Here is a 12,581-nt window from a genome sequence, read left to right as displayed (position 1 = left end):
GAGAAGTCTAGACCCATAGTAGCACATATTTGCAATGAGGGTACAAAGTAGGAAGATTGATGAGGAGGAGAAACAGATGGCTGCCTGCAAAACCTCATTTTTAGTGTCATTGGGAAGCCACCTGCTAAAAATATGCCTTTCACTAGCCTGCTTCAGTGTGGGTTTTCTAACATTAGAAGTTCAATTTTTTGGTTCATAAGGAATTTATATTCCAAATATTTAAAAATACGTTTGAATTCAGTGAGTTTCTATTATATTAAAGCAATTTAATTAGTGTAAAGGAAGGGAGATTGTTCTTTACAATGGATACCTTATAAGGTAGTGTGTGATCAGTACCCTTTAATCTCTGGGATTTTGTTATTATTGTGGTTTGCTTATTTTTTAAACCACATAGACATCTCTATAAGGAATAACACTTTGTTTAAGAGTTAAAGATTGTTTAGTGTGTATGCACACTTCCCACCTAAAAGGATTGCCTTGTAGTAAATGAAATAAACACTAAGATATGGGTCGTGATATAGATATGATCTAAGGAGACAATGTATCCACAAGAAAAGGATAAAACAATTCTATCTGGGAAGACTGGGCTTGAATTATTTCTGAAGAAAAATGAGATTTCAGCAAGACTTTGAGGAGAAGTTAGTGGGCCACATACTAAAAACTGCACTTAAATTAAAGAAGAATGCACACAAGTTGGTTTACTTCTACCATACTTAGGTGTATCACTTCACCTTTCTGAGACTTAATTTTCTTATTTATATGAAGTGGGGATTAGCATAAATTAGGAATAAAAAGAGCTATGTGTTTGCTCCCCCTGCTTCCTTATGTGTCACTGACAGATATCATTGATGACACAAACCACTCTACAAATAAGCCTAGATAAAGCCTAGAAATACTTTCCAAAACAGCAGGTAGATGTAGATAACCTTATGGAATCCACAACAGCAACAAAAATAAGTGAGATATTAAGAAAAGTTAACAAAGTTATAGAATACTAGATCTCATCACAAAAATCGATTGTATTTCCATCTTCTAGTGAGGAATATTAGAACATGAAATCAAAGTTATAACAGGTCACCTTGACATAACCCTACATGCTCTACATACTAACTTCTGCTTGGTGTGGCTGGTTTTCAATTTTGCCCATTCTATCAAAAGTAGAGTATTATCTCATTGTAGGTTAAACTTGTATTTCCCTAATGACTAATGAAGTTTAGTATCTTTTAATATTTTAACCCATGCATCTTTTATGATGAAGTGTCCATTGACACCTTTTGTCCATTTTTAAATGGATTTTTGTATTCTTGAGTTTTAAAAACTTTTGTAAATTCTGGATTCAAATATTTTATCAGATATATAGTTAAAAATATTTTATTCCGATACATGGCTTACTTTTTCATTTTCTTAAAGATGCTTATTGAAGAACAGTTATTATTTGAAGTCCGATTTATCAATTTATCCTTTTATATATAATGTTTTTGGGGTCATATCTAAGCAAATTTTGCCTAATTTCATACTACAAAAATTTTTCGGCCGGGCGCGGTGACTCAAGCCTGTAATCCCAGCACTTTGGGAGGCCGAGATGGGCGGATCACGAGGTCAGGAGATCGAGACCATCCTGGCTAACCCGGTGAAACCCCGTCTCTACTAAAAAATACAGAAAACTACCCGCCGAGGTGGTTGGTGCCTGCAGTCCCAGCTACTCGGTAGGCTGAGGCAGGAGAATGGCGTGAACCCGGGAGGCGGAGCTTGCAGTGAGCTGAGATCCGGCCACTGCACTCCAGCCCCCGGGCGACAGAGCGAGACTCCGTCTCAAAAAAAAAAAAAATTTCTCCCGTGTTTTCTTCTAGAAGTACTAGTTTTAGGTTGTACATTTAGGTTTATAATATATATTTTGCTAATTTTTGTATATGATATGAAGCACAGAATTATGCATATGGGTATTCACATTTTTCATTACAATTTGTTGAAAACATTACTTTTTTCGATAGAATTATCTCTGTAACCTTACCAAAACCCAATTAATCATATATGTATAAATCTGTTTCTCAACTCCATTCTCTTCCCTTAATCCAAGTATCTTAATGTTAATATATTACCTTGATTACAGTAATTTTATGGTAAGTTTTAAAGTCTTGTAGTGTAAGTTCTTTAATTTTGTTCTTTTTAAAAGTTGTGCAATCTATTCTATATTCTTTGCATTTCTATATGAATTCTAGAATTAGCTTGTCAGTTTCTACAAAAGAATCCACTCTGATTTTGATTGGGATTACATTGGCTCTATAGTTCAATTAGGAGAAAATTAGCATTGCAATTGTATCAAGTCTTGGTATCCATGAACAATGTATATTATCCTTTTATTTAAGTAATTTAATTTCTCTCAGCAAATTTTTACAGTTTTCCACTTATAGATCAACCACATCTTTTGCTAGATTTATCCTAGGTATTTCATATTTGTGGTGCTATTGTAAATAACAGTATATAATTACAATTTTCAATTGTTCTTTACTAGTTTATGGAAGTAGAAATGTTTTTTACATAATAATCTTACGTTTTACAACATTGTTAAACTCACTGATTTGTTCTAGTAGCCTTTTTGTAGATTAAGTCACATTTTTTCTATGGATGGTCTTGTTATCTGCAAATAAATACAGTTTTACTTCTTGTTTTACCTGGACATGTGTTACTTCTTTTTCTCAACTGACTGTGCCAACTAAAACCTTCAGTGTATGTTAAATAGAGCTATTGACAGCAGACTTCTTTCCCTCATTTTTGACTTAAACAAGTTGATTAACTGTCTCCTTACTTGCAATGTTTTCAATGAAAAATTTGCCAGCTTTCTCTTTTTCTTTATACAAACTGTTTATTTTTTCATTTGATTACCTAAAAATTATATCACTAGTTTTAAAAAATATGATATAATTATGATGTTCCTTGCTATAGTTATCTTCATTTTTCTTACGCTTAGGGTTCACTGAGCTTCTTGGATTTATAACTTTATAACTTTTATCAAATTTGTAAAATTTTCTGCCACTGTGTCACACACACACACATACACATACACACACACACACACACACACACACACACACATAATTTTATGTTTATGTTTTCCCCTCCCTTTATTCTCCTTCAGGGATTCTAACTAAATGCGTTGTTAGACTGCTTTAAGTTGTCCAACTGCTTATTGTTTCTCTGGTTATTTTTCCTTATTCTTGTTTCTCTGTATGTTTTATTTTGGGAAGTTTCCATTGTTAAGCCTTCATATTCAAAGGTTGTATTTTTTCTGCAATGTCTAATCTGCCATTAATTCCATGTAGTATATTGTATCTCCAACATTGTAATTTCTATTCCTGGAAGTTTGATTTGTTTCTTCAATGTATTTTTTATGTCTCTTTTTTTTTTTTTTTTTTTTTGGAGACAGAGTCTCGCTCTGTTGCCCAGGCTGGAGTGCAGTGGCACGATCTCGGCTCACTGCAACCTCTGCCTCCTGGGTTCAAGCAATTCTCCTGTCTTAGCCTCCCCGGTAGATGGGACTACAGGTGCACGCCACCACATCTGGCTAATCTTTGTATTTTCAGTAGAGATGGGATTTCACCATACGGGTCAGTCTGGTCTCAAACTTCTGACCTCAAATGATCTACCAGCCTCAGCCTCCGAAAGTGCTGTGATTACAGGCATGAGCCACCGCACCCGGCCTATTTTGTATGTCTCTACTTATATCATGTTCAGTCTTTTTTCTAGCTTAAGAACATTTGGAATACAGTTGTCTGTTTTAATTTCATTGTCTACAAATTCTATCATCTCTGTCATTTCCGGTTACCTTTCCACTAACATTTCTTCTTATTGTGAGCCATAATTTACTGCTTCTTTGCACTTCTAGTAATTTTTTTTAGATGCAAGTCCTTGTGAGTTTTGCCTCTTTGGAATGCTGAATATATTTTGTATTGCTAAAAATATTAACTCTTTTCTGCTATATGGTTACTTGGAAACAGTTTGATACTTCTGGGTTTTGCTTTTATGATTTGTTAGGAGAGGGCAGAGTCGCTTTTATTCCAGGTTTAAGTTTTTCTACTACTAAGGCAAGACCTTTTTAGTAGTCCAGCTAATTTATTGTGAATTGTCAGCTCTCTACTCTGATTGTTGAAAACAGGTTCTATTCCTGTCTTTTGTGAGAGCTGGTCATTGTTCTTTCTAATTTTTTCAGATGGTTCTTTCTCTGACCTTGGGTAGTTTTATGGTGCTGATCAGTACTTAACTAAATACTTGAAGAGAATCCTGTAGAGATCTCTGTCCTTATCCCTGTGTAGTTTTCTTCTCTCTGGCACTTTATCCTATTAACTCTCACCACCCTTGCTTCCACAGAATGCTGGCTCCATCTTTTTGGCTCACTGAGTGTAATGGACTCTGCCTAAGTTCTCCACCCTTTAATGTAAATTATATGCTATTAGAGGAATTAAGCAATGGAAATTATAAGGTTTCTCTCATTTTTTCTGTATCTTATAAATTACTGTCCTTTGTTGCCTAATGTCCAATAATTTGAAAGCCATTTTTATACATTTTGTCCGTTTTATAAATTGTTTTTGTTTAGAGATAATAGTTCCTGATAATCTATCTTGACCAGAAATTTAAGTTTCACATTATTGATTATTGCTGTTTTAACTGACCACCTTAACATAAAGGCTTTTGTTAAGAGGAAGTAGAGATGTGAATAAATCTAAGGAAGAGGAGAACCTTACAGAGGAAGTAAAAAAGGCAAAGACCTGGGCTAAGAATAAGCTTTTACATTTAAAGAATAGCAAGAGGGCTGATGTTGAAGAGGGCCAAACCAGAGTGAATGAGGGGAGAGAATGACGAGAGAGATTTTCATAGAGTTAAGAAAGAGGCAGGTGATATACAACTGTCTCAGAACTTACTTTTCTTCTTCTTATTCCATATTATGGTTCTGATCAGGAGAGTGTGCTGTTTGTATATACATTTTTAAAAGATGACCTTAAATTTTATTTGGAAAATTGACTTGAGGAAGAAATCATAGAAATAGAGAAGTTAATTCAGGAATTATAGGGAAGATGGTAGATTAATGTGTTAACAAGTAGAAAGGGTGAGTGGTGGTCAAATTCACAATGTGATTTAAAGATAGAGATCACAAGAGTTTCCATGAATTGGAAGTCAACCATGAGAAAAATAGATAAAGCAACTCCTGCGTTTTGGGCTGATGCTATGCTGTTTCATTTGTTCAAATGCAGATTAGAAGAGAAGTCATTTTGAAAGTGAAGTAAGGCAAGAGTTTAATTTTGGGCATGTTCAGTTTTAAATTACAATTACACATCGAAGTAGAAATTTAAGTGGCCACTTGGAAAGGCTAGTCTTCTACAAATTAATCTTGTGTTGTAGCAGTGAAAACTCACCTCATCCAGCAAGTTGTTCATGACTTCTTCCTCCCTCTAGTATTTGCCATGTCTCCTCACAAGTTTCCACTGGGATTTAGTCTCCGGATGCAAGGTACACTATAATTCTCCACCATACTCCTCTCTGCAATTCATTATGTAGTTCCCAGTTCTTTTATCCTATAACAAAAAATCCTCATATTAACTATTTAAAAAATAAGTTATTTTAAGGGATTATATAGTCAGCACCATTATTTTTCAGATAATAAAATTACACAACCACTTCCACCAAAACCCCAAGTACTGAAATGAGGCTTTACGGTAAGAAGGAAAATTTGATTTCTTTATGGAAATACTTAGAATCCCAGAAACAAAGAGGGAAACAAGCAGTGTCCCCTCAGGGTCATGTTCACAGTTTTCTTCATATTATTTGCCTCTTATTTCTTCATAACTTTGAAGTTAAGTAAAACTTTATTTGAGAAACTGAGTAATTCAAGTGTAGGGTTCTACTCTACCCCCTTTATATCACTGTACTAGATATTTTACAAGCTAAAAACAAAGAGCTTAATACTTAAGAAATATTAAAAAATACTCTGGAAAACAATGAGAATGAAGAATTTGTTGCTGCCCAGTCCTGGTGAGAGACTTGAATATTAATCAAATATTAATAATAGCAATAATAATTATATTCCACCTGGTGCTATTTTGTGTCTTTCTATCATATTCACACCAATGAGCACATTCAATCATTCTAAAACCAATGGTCTAATCTTTTGGATATTCTCATCTTATATTCTCCATTAAAATGTACTAAAATAATTAATATTGCCTGTCATTTGCTAGTCTTAAACTGAGAAAAAAGGAAATGTTTACCCCAAAGTAGTATAACTCTAACAACCGGCAGCTGAATTCAGATTAAAAAATCATAATTCCAGGCTAAGTCTAAATAAGTTGTTAAAGAGTTAAAATATACACGTCATAAGGTGAATTAGTTTGACATGATTTGGTAACATGATGTGGGCATCCAGATGGCTCATAAAAATGTTTCTTTATTTATGTGCCAGTGTTACTCAGCAGAAAGTTAGTTTGCTATCTGAAGTGTCAGTTCCCTCAATTCAGGCAATATTTTCCCTGATTATATTTTGCCCACTTCTGTACCCACTAACCTTCTCACTTTCATTCCCAGTCCCAATTCAATCCATGCTTCAGTAGAGAATGTGAGCAGCTTCAGTTCTTTTTTTGCTTCATTGTGTATCTGAAGTGGGTTGAGTTGGGAGACTAATTATTAAACTGCTCTGCCTGTTGGCATCAAAAGGAGCTTATGTTTGTATTGGTCTGATTAGAGACCTGTTTTCTTATTCTCGGGTGAACTAAGGATATTTATTTCCTCCAAGTGAGTGGTACTTAACACAAAAACATAGAGCTGATAAGAATTAAAGAAAAGAAACTTTTAACACTGTTTCTCATCCTCTATAAATCCAGTGGTTTGAAAGAGGTAGATTTTTCATCCAAAGGAAAGTAAAGGATTTTAGTTTCTCGTGCTCTAGAATATCAATATGGCCTTATATGCTGCTGCTAACAAAGGGGCATGCTTCAGGAAGCCCGTGCCCATGACGAGCTAGACTTCTAAGTTTCTTCCACATCTTTAGAAAACACCGTAGCGTCATTGTGGGTCTAACCATGACTTTTAATGGCCATATGCTTCGATACTCTACATTAAACCTGCACTACCTTCAACTTGGCCGGCTCCTCCTTTAATCTGCTCATCTTGCTTTGAGTATAGAGCTGTGTTACTCTGATTCAAAGAAACACTCTAAAATATAGCATGTGATGGACATTGAGATTACTTCCCAGCACCCATTTCACCCATGCCAATGATTCACCTATCCAGAAAAATGTTCATGTGACACAATTCTGATCATGGAGGAAAGTCACTTGGGTGGGGATTAGTCTGGTGAAAGTCTCCCCACTCCCAAGAAAGATGAAAAAAGACCACCCTACCCCTTCCTATGGATGTTGACCTCTCTGAATATAATTCTATAAGGGCTGTAGCCATCTTGCCACACAGGTTGAAGATGCAACCTCTCATATGGTAACTAAAAATACAGAAACAATCGTCTTTAATGATCTTCCCTGTTGGGCCCCAGATTACACTGTTTTGGAGTTCAATATCTGTGGTATTCCAGTTATGTTAGATGAAACTTTTTTTTTTTTCTTCTTATGATGGAGTCTCACCCTGTCACCCAGGCTGGAATGCAATGGCACGATCTCAGCTCACTGCAACCTCCACCTCCTAGGTTCAAACAATTCTCCTGCCTCAGCCTCCAAAGTATCTGGGATTACAGGCACCTGCCACCATGCCCAGCTAATTTTTGTATTTTTAATAGAGGCAGGATTTCACCCTGTTGGCCAGGCTGGTTTCGAACTGCTGACCTTGTGATCTGCCTGCCTCGGCCTCCTAAAGTGCTGAGATTACAGGTGTGAGCCACTGTGCCCAGCCTAGATGATACTTTTAAAATTATTTTCTATCATTTTAAAGTGAGATTTTAATGGATATGGACAAATTAATCCTGACACATGATATGAAGGGTTTTAATTAATGCCACTGTCCATGACAAATCCTCTCATAATAAAGTCAAGGGTTTTTAATAGATGACTTAGTAGAAAACATCAGTATGAAGAAAAGCTGTTCTTCCTCTTAATATACGAAGGGTTATCAATTTCTAAAATTAATTCTTTATTTGCCTGATCTCCATGTAACTTTTCCCTGTAATACCAATAGCTATATTCTTCTGAAAGTGAGAGTCTGTATCTTTAGATTGGAATGAACGAAGAGTTATCAAATTGAATATTCATCATGCACTCTAAAGAATTATACCTAATCTCACTTTTTTTCTGATTTTGAAAATAACAGTCAGAATAAATAAAATGATATCATGACATTTTGTTAATGGATTTGGTCTCCAAAAGTTGTTGAATAAACTGAAGCAATGGCTGTAAAAAAGGAATTCAGATCAATTCCTTGGTGTCTAACACTTTTCTGAATGCAGCTGCTCTTGTATCTGCCTGAGCTTGCTGGGGCTCTGGGGAACCCTGCTGAAAACCTACTTACCAAAATAGAAATTAGGACATTGTAATCACCCTCAGGATCAAAATGCGGAAAAGGAAATAGTTGGAAATGGGAAAGTTTTTAAGCCTTTCTTATTTTACTTTCTAACAGATAATTTTGGCATTTTTGTTTTAATGGATATAGTTATTAATAGAAATATAAGTATGCCTTCTTATGAAATAGTGCATTATATTTCTTAATAAAGATTTAACATCCTATGTAAAACATTTGCTATATGCCCTCTCTATTAATCTGAGACATTATATCATACACTATGAAATTTATATCTTGAGATGGCATATGTTATATCACATGATGTTATATGGTATATCATTTATGGCACCTCATTAGGGTGAGAAAACTGAGTTCCCATTATTTTTCTCTGTTATATGAGGAAAGACCTCTTGTGAATCTCATTTCTCTATCTCTAAAAGAAGGGTAATATTTGACTTACCTTATAGAGCTGTTGAAAGAATCACATAAGGTACTATAAGAATAAAACCACTTTGTAAGTTTTAAAAATAAAATGCAGTTATGTTTCTAGCACAATGCCAAGTTTGACTGAAACATAAACATTCTATTTAATGCATAAAATAAATATGATGTCTATTTTATAAATGGAGCATTGCATGTGAAATAGACATCATATAGTAACCAGAAGTGATACAGAAGAGTGACTAGCTACAGTGGCCAAGGGAGCACTTATGTCACCCATCCCCCAGCCCCAGGTAGTGCAGATCAAAGCTCTGAGAGAGACTTCTTCCTTGGGCTTGAAAAGAGGAGAGGGGAGAGTAAAGAAAACTCTTGCAACTTTGAGACCAGCTTAGACACAGTAGGATAGGACAACAGGCAGAGTCCCGAGCCTCCCATTCTAGGCCCTAGTTCCCAGATGGATGACATTTCCAGACATACCCTGGGCCAGAAGGGAACCCACTTCCCTGAAGGGAAGGACACAGTTTTGGCAGGATGCATCATTTGCCGATTAAAGAACCCTTGGGTCTTGAACAAACATCAACAGTAGCCAGACAGTGCTTGCCACAGGGCTTGGGTGAGACTGAGTGCCATGTTCATTTCATGTCTGACCAAGCACAGTTCCAGTGATTGTGGCACAGGAGCGCTTGTGTTACTCTTTACTCCAGTTCAAGGCAGCTCAGCATGGAGAGAAACACTCCACTTGTCTGGGGGAAATTAAGAGAAGAGAACAAGAGTCTCTTCTTGGTAATCCAAATAATTCTCTCAGATCATACCCAAGACCACCAAGGCAGAATACTGCAAGTGTCACAGCATTACTGGTCTTGGGATACCCCTGATGCAGATATGACTTACCCAGATGCAGATATGACTTATACAGATAACAACACCCAGGTAACTTCAAATACCTGGAAAGCCATCTCATGCAGGAAGGGTAAAAACAAGCCTAGACCGTGAAGACTACAATAAATACCTGACGTTTTGGTGCCCAGATATCAACAAACATCCACAAACGTAAAGACTATCCAGGAAAACAGGACCTCATCAAACAAACTATACAAGGTGCCAGTGACCAATCACAAAGGGACAGAGATATGTGACTTTCCAGACAGAGAATTCAAAATATCTAGGTTGAGGAAGCTCAACAAAATTCAAGATAATGCAAAAAAGGAATTCAGAATCCTATCAGAGAAATTTACCAAAGACATAGAAATAATTATTTTTAAATCAAGCAGAAATTCTGGAATTGAACAACTAAATTGACATACTGAAGAATGCACCAGGGTCTTTCAATAACAGAATTGATAAGGGAGAAGAAAGAAGTAGTGAGCTTGAATATAGGCTAACTGAAAATACAGTCAGAGGAAATAAAAAAAAATTAAGCAGGCTTATAAGATCTAGAAAATAGCTCCAAAAGGCAAATCTAAAGAGTCCTGAAGAGGAGATATCTGTATCTCTCTCTCTCTCTATATATATATACACACATACATATATATACACACACATACATATATATATAAATATATATATATACACACACACACATATATATATCACATTTATAAAGCTACAAAGAAAATACCTAGGCATTGCTATTTATTTATGTAAAAGAAAGGAACTCAGTATATTGAAGAGATATCCTCACTCCCATGTGTATTGTGGCACTGTTCACAGTAGCCAAGATTTGGAAGCAATCTAAGTGTCTACCAACAGATGAATGGATGAAGAAAATATGGTACTTACACACGATGAAATACTCTTCAGCTATTAAAAAAAAAAAAATGAGAGTCTGTGATTTGCAGTAGCATGGATGGAACTGTAGGACATTATGTTAAGTAAAATAAGCCAGGCACAGAAAGGCTAATTTTATATGTTTTCACTAATTTGTGGTAGCTAAATTTAAAACAATTGAACTCATGTAGACAGAATGATAGTTGCCATAGGCTGGGAAGAGTGGTTGCAGGGGGAAGTAGGGTCGGTTAATGGGTACAAAAACAGTTAGAATGAGTAAGACCTAAGTTTTGATAGCACAACAGAATGATTACAGTCAACAGTAATTTATTGTGCATTTAAAAATAACTAAAAGAGTATAATTGGATTATTTGTAACACAAAAAAAGGATAAATATTTGAAGTGATGAATACTTATTCTGATGTGATTATTATACACTGTATACCTGTCTCACAATATCTCTACATACTCCATAAATATATGCACCTACTATGTATGCATAAAATAGGAAAAAAATGATGCAAAAGAGAGAGTAATTTACTCAGTCTATGAGTATAGTAGAGAAGTCATCAAGGACTGAATTGCCTGAGCAGAATTTAGAAGGCAACTAAAAAAAAAATAAAAAAAAAAACCACACACACACAGTTAACCTTTTCTTCTTTGAGAGCACAGAATGCTAGGTAAAAAAAAAATAGAGGTAACAAAGAAAATTCAATGTGCTGAAAACCATGATCAAGTTGGAGTGACCAAAATTTAGCAGTGTTGGGGGTTGGTTGGTACAGTGAGGGTGGGGGTCAAGTTTAATGTAGATTGCGATGAAATATAAATCTAGATGGCACCAAACCAGAAGGTCTATATGCGTGCTGATAAAGGACTGAGCCTCTCCTGTAGGCCTGGTTGTTCATTGGAATGACCCATGACACACTGGAAATTATTATTTACCTCACCTCAGGCCTTTTGAATAAAAATTTTGGCTCTGGTATGGACTGAATGGTGACACTTGGAACTACAACTATACAAGTAACATATCAGTCAGGCTTCAGAACCACTTATCTGGATGAGAGAAAGCCACTGAGGATTTTGAACAGGAAAATAACAGGGTCAGATTTACATTTTAAAAAAATCACACAAGCAGCTGTGTGGACATCAAGGGAAGGGAAATGCAACCTAAGGAATATAATTTAAGGCATGGCAAAAACCCAGGAGCCAGACAAAAAGATGGATAGCAACAAAGAAGCAGACAGCCAGAGTCAAGGAGCCCAAGGTGGTAAGGGAGGGAGCCAAAGGAGAAAGGAAGGAATGAGGTTAGTGGTATGACAGCATTCAAGACAAGGAGGACTCTGTGACCAATAAAAAGAAGGTGGCTTTTCCCTAGAAAAACATGGGAAGTGATTGAAAATCTTAAGCAGGACAGTGAGGTGATCCATAGCTGGGAAATCATATTTGCCCTAATTGCAGAAAGTTTTATTAACAAGTGGCACTTTAGGAAAAAAAATTTTGGCTTAGGGGGAACGTTTCCTTAGCATGGGTACCAATAGGTGAGAGCTAGAGTAACTGGTCTCTGACATCTTGATCAGAACCACAGTTTGTAAAGCATGTTAATTCAGATGACAGGGACAGAGGAGGCAGGAAGGTCTGATTTATAGGAATAAATATATATATTTTTTATTTATTTATTTATTCCTATAAATACAGGGATATTATAGGCATAAATTATAATAAATTATAAATTCCTATTATAGGAATATAATAAATATATATAATCCTATAATAAATAAATATATATATATATACACACACACACACACATATATATATATATATTTTAAAGGCCAAGGCCCTGGTGTAGAGAAAAGAGGGGGACATCTCAAAACCAAAAAAAT

General features: G+C 35.6%; 1 long non-coding RNA gene across 2 annotated transcripts in view; it reads right to left on the bottom strand.

Moving 5' to 3' along the window:
- LOC126934726 (uncharacterized) overlaps positions 1-5,841 on the bottom strand; it is a 34,444-nt gene extending 28,603 nt beyond the window's left edge. For both annotated transcript variants that reach the window (XR_007719096.1, XR_007719097.1), the window contains exons 1-2: positions 5,409-5,841; positions 2,576-2,638 (exon numbers count right to left, since the gene is read on the bottom strand). This is a non-coding gene — a long non-coding RNA (uncharacterized LOC126934726). The remainder of the gene's footprint in view (positions 1-2,575; positions 2,639-5,408) is intronic.
- Between the last annotated feature and the right edge of the window lie 6,740 nt (positions 5,842-12,581).

Source organism: Macaca thibetana, chromosome 14 (assembly GCF_024542745.1).
Source record: "Macaca thibetana thibetana isolate TM-01 chromosome 14, ASM2454274v1, whole genome shotgun sequence".
Classification (NCBI taxonomy): Eukaryota; Metazoa; Chordata; class Mammalia; order Primates; family Cercopithecidae; genus Macaca; species Macaca thibetana.
Note: the sequence above shows the minus strand (reverse complement) of the source record. Positions and strands in the feature narration are given on the sequence as shown.